The following is a 4,902-nucleotide window of genomic DNA, read 5'->3' as shown; positions in this document are numbered from 1 at the left end:
GAGAGAGACAGAGAGACAGAGAGAGAGAGAGAGAGAGAGAGACCAGCATTGACTCCAAGGCTGTGAGACTGGAGAAGCAGGTGCCCTGGAAGGCACAGCGGTTAAACCCTGGGCTTCTAAACACAAGGCCGGTCATTGGAAACCACCAGGCGCTCCCAGAGCGGAAGGTGAGGCTGCAATCCGGACCAATTCTACCCTGTCCTATAGGGGCGTTATGAGTGGGCACCCACTGGATGGCAGCGAGAGCGTTTGTGTTTGTTTACTGTGTGAATGAGGAGCTCTGGGGGGGTGCAAACCCGAGGGCTCTGCTGGAAACCATCAGCCCGCCGAAGAAACGTTATGGGAGCCGCTGCGCCCTGCCACATGTCTGCCACATGTGAATGCCACCACCAGGCCCCCCATGGCGACCAGTGAACCCCAAGGGCTCAAGGAAGGATCAGGTGCCCTTGTGTCGATGGGGAAACTGAGGTCCAGGGAGGGGGTGGGGCTTGCAGAGCTCATTACAGACCGTGCACTGTCCTGCGTCCTGTGGCCGGGGTCGGAGCGGCGCCCAAGGCTCCACAGAACCTTTTTTTGGGTGGATCTCTGTCCTTCCATTAGTAGGCCCATTTTCCAGATGAAGTGGAGGCAAGGCTCTGGGCAGCTGCAGGGGCGACCGGATGTCCCTCTCCCCCTCCCCACACTTCCCCCAGCCTGGGTAGTGCAGCCAGCCGTGGTCAGATAAGAACCTGTTGGACTCTCCTCGCCTCTCACTCCACCCAGCACCTCCCCTGCCAATCCCGCCCGACAGGATGTGTCCCTGGGGCTGCCCCAGGAGCACGCACATAATTGTCCTGTTTTCTGTCAGTCGCTAGGCAATTCCCGGGCTCAGAGATGAGCTGTTGACAGATCTCATCAAGCCCGGGTCCTGTCCCGGTCGGATAAATACGAGCTCACGCGCGCGTGGCTGCGGTATAAATATTTGAAAGGCCCTTCTAATTACAGGCTGTGGTCGGAATAGCAAGTGAGGCCCCGAGGCGGAATCAAACGGGCGTTTGACTTCCCGGTGCTTTTGAGCTGCCTTCTCCTGGGGCTGGCCCCCCTCCTGGCTGTGGAGCTGCGGCTCCGAAAGTCAGCTGGGCCGAGGTGACCTTGAGCCAGCTACATCACCCCTTGGGCCTTGCCTTTCTGGTGGGGAGGCTGGCGGGGACTGTAGTGTGCAAAGGCTGGCTGGGTGTCCTTCCAGCTGAGTCTGAGGGTCAGCGTAGCGGGGGTCCTTCCAGGGCGTGGTCCCTTGTAAGTCAGTTCTGACTTCTCCAGGGGCTAGACAGTAGGTCTTGTCATCACGTGCGTGCAGGGTGCAGGACCCCAGCCTCCCTCAGCAGGGGCCTAACAACCAAGAGCTGTTCTGTCTCCCCTCCTTTTTCTTCCAACACCGGCCACCCCCCTTTAAAAGTTATTTTTAAAATATTTCCAAGCTTTATTGTTTTTAGACCATTTTATTGGGGGGCTCTTATAACTCGTTACAATCCATACATCAATTGTATCCGACTGTATTCTATCACTCTCTCCTAGACATTTACTTTGCATTGAGCCCTTGGGATCAGCTTTTCCCCTCCCCCCTTTTATTCCCTTCTTTCTTCCTTAAGGAGCCCAGGTGTTGCTATGGTTAAGCCGTGGGCACTCACCACAAATTCGGAGGCTCAAACCCACCAGCCCCTCTGTGGGAGGTGAGGCTCTGTTCCTGTATTGGGTTCTACTCTGTCCTCGAGGTCCCTGTGGCAGAGTTTGGGGTTCCTTCTTTCTGAAATGGAGATCTAATTTCCCTAACATAAAGAATAATTATGTTTGAATTATGGAGCGGGTGAACATTGACTGGGGCACGGACTGCCACTGCGGGGCAGTCAAGAGCAAGGATCTCGGCGAGATGGATGGGCACCGTGGTTGCCAGGTTGGCTCCATCGTGCGGATGGAGCACTGTGGGAAATTAACACTGAGGGAATATGACCAGGATTATATCCCCCAATTTATGGGAGGGAATCTGGGAAGCTAATATTCCGCGGTGGGAAAGACACCACTTTGGTAAATCAAAGTCCACGCACATGATCCTGCTTTAAATGTCAGTCCCAGATTCTCCCCACAGCTCTGCTGCATTAAAGTGAGCACGTGGTTGATTTTCTGTCTCCCTGTGGATCACCTCCTGCCGAGGCACCGCCCCCCACCCTCCAAGCCTGCCCCAACGCAGGAATTAGGTTTCCTCACCTGTGAGCGGAGACTTTGCTGATTTCCACCCACTTTGGGATGTAACTCCTGAATATGCACGACTAATGGCTACCTATAAAAGCCCAAACCAAAAGCTCCCCTGGCCCTCCTTCCCTCGATCCCACTCTCCTTCTCCCGCACCTCCACGTGGACCGGGCCGCCGAGGTGAGCATGCTACTATGAAGCATGTCTGACGCCCTTATTCTCGCTCTCCTATTCTGACTTTATATATTATAGCCGTACAATTGTGCCTACAGGACCCGTGATTTGTTAGCCCTATAACGCCTGAATTTTTAATTTCAGGAAAAAAATATTTACTTTCATAGTTATCAATATATAGAATGTAAGGGTTTTTGGGGCGCGAAGCAGAATTAAAGATCCAATTGGTAAAGTTTTAGAAGCAGGCTTTATTGAGAAGCTTGCGGACGGGTTCAATAACTCACGTATTGAGCTAATGAAACCGCGCAAGGGGAATTTCTGGCTGCGTTTTTATATCCCCTGGTGGCAGGCACAGCTGCACACAGGGACTTCAAAGGGAAGCGCTCATTAATTTTATCTATAGGTCCGGGATGGGTGGAATAAACACATCTTCAAGGGATGCAGGGAAGTGGTTGTTAATCTTATCTATAGGTACGGGGTAGGTGAAGTAAACATCTTCAAAGAACATTCTTTCTCGGGGATATCTGGTTTTCAGCGAGGGGAGGGGAGGCCGATGTGAGGGAGGCCCATGAGAAGTGAGTTCTGAGAACCAAGAAGGTGCCGGATTCAAAATGGAGTCCCTTGTGCCAAGACCAGGCATATAATATATACATTTATTTTAAAGTTATGAAAACGTCACACTTGGCATTAAAGGGTTATGGCAGCTGTTCCCAACCTGTGTCGAGACCCCTTTGGGAGTTGAACGACCCTTTCACAGGAGTCACCTGATTTGTAACAGTAGCAAACTTACAGTGATTAAGTAGCAACAAAAATGTTATGGTTGGGATGTCACCACCACACAAGGACCTGTATTAAAGGGTCATGGCATGAGGAAGGCGGAGAACCACTGTTAGGGGCTGGCTCCCCTCAGAGGAGCTGTGCTCATGTCCCCTGTGGATGATCATATGGCTCATTCCCGCCTTCTGACTGGACAGGAGGCTGCAGGCATGTGTGTACTTCCATTTCTAGGGGCTAGCCGGCCAGGGAAGGGCACCACTACTGTTTAACCTGCATCAACCCACTTTCCAGAGACCTGGGGAAGTCACCTGTCCAGGGTCACAAAGCAGGTGTGCTGGAACCAGGCTGGGGGCCTTGACTCCTGGCCCCACAGGCAAGCACACAGTGTGTGGGATGCCTCTCTGCCTACTACAGGTTCCCAAACTGATCTGGCCAACCACCCCTTCTCAGGTTAAACACAGGACTTGGCATAGTCCTGGCAAGTAGTTTTTTGTACTATAGCCTGTCATGCGGGATTGAGTGTAGGTACCTGCTTGTTCAGCCCACCTTCCCCCACCGACCCCCTTTGTCCCAGGGCCCTCCAGGGGGATGGTACCATCTGCTTTGGGAAACACATTAGGAATGCCCCAATTCCTAAGTATGGGAGACTGGAGAAGCTGGGGTACCAGGGCGGGCTGAGTATGGGTCAGTGGTAACTCCAATAGGACCTGAGAACTCCCAGTCTAGTGGAGGGGAACTGCCAAGACATGTTCCTGCCTTCTGAAGGCCCCAGTCTGATGGGGGAAGACCTGGACTTAGACTCCTACTCTGATAAGAGGGGGGCGGGGGGGGCGCATGGCCAGCTCTCAGCAGCCCCTGGTCTGATGGGAGGACAGATGGACTTGCGTTCACAGATGCCTAGTGTGGTGGGTGAGATGGTCTTCAAGGACCTTCAGCTGACGGGAGTGATGTGGTCAGCCTCCCAGGGCCCCAGTCGGATGGGGGACACGAGGCCCTGTCCTCTAGGCCCACAGGCAGTGGGAGCTGAAGAGAAGTGAGGGCATCTTGGTGTCCTCCCTTCCCAAACATGTTGTAAATCCTACTCTTGGCCTACGGTAGCAATCCGCTCGGGCTGAGGTCCCTTCTGGGCTGGGGCTGGCTGCCGAGTGGAGGAGGCAGGATCAGTGTGGGAGGCACTGGGATGTGAGTGGAGAACAGCCAGCAAGTGGGCCCAGGTGCGGGCAGGTCACCCTGAGCAGCAGAGACAAAGACCAGGACAGAGAGCGGGAGTGCCAGGGAGGGAGCTGGGTCCCTAAGTGAGACCCTGGCCTTCACTGTGGAAAAGACATGTGACTACTCCCAGAGTGGAGAGCTGGCTCAGAGGTGCTCCCCCAACCCCAAAGCCTAGGAGAGCTGGGGCTGCCAAGGCTCCAGGAGGTGAGTTTCTCTTTGTGAGACTCAAGCAGGAGGGGCGAATCCCACCCCCATCCCCATGCCAGTGTGCTGGCAGTCAGGTTGACTGAGATGGGAAGGGAGACTTGTGTGTGTGTGTGTGTGTGTCTGTGTGTTGAGTGCTGGTAGGACGGGCGCTGAGGCTTGCTGGCAGGCAGGGGCCCCTGGGGAGATGCTGACTTTGGATAAGTCCAGACAGCTGGAGGACAAGATGACAAGAGAGGGGCCCAGAGGAGCAGAGACTGTCAGCAGTGAAGAGGGGGACGAGGGGGTGGGGAAGGGAAAGTAAGGGCT

The sequence above is a fragment of the Echinops telfairi genome, unplaced genomic scaffold (genome assembly GCF_000313985.2).
Source record: "Echinops telfairi isolate 266 unplaced genomic scaffold, ASM31398v2 ScPeMD7_7459;HRSCAF=8497, whole genome shotgun sequence".
NCBI classification, from domain to species: Eukaryota; Metazoa; Chordata; class Mammalia; order Afrosoricida; family Tenrecidae; genus Echinops; species Echinops telfairi.
The sequence above is the reverse complement of the archived record's forward strand: the minus strand, read 5'-3'. Positions refer to the sequence as shown.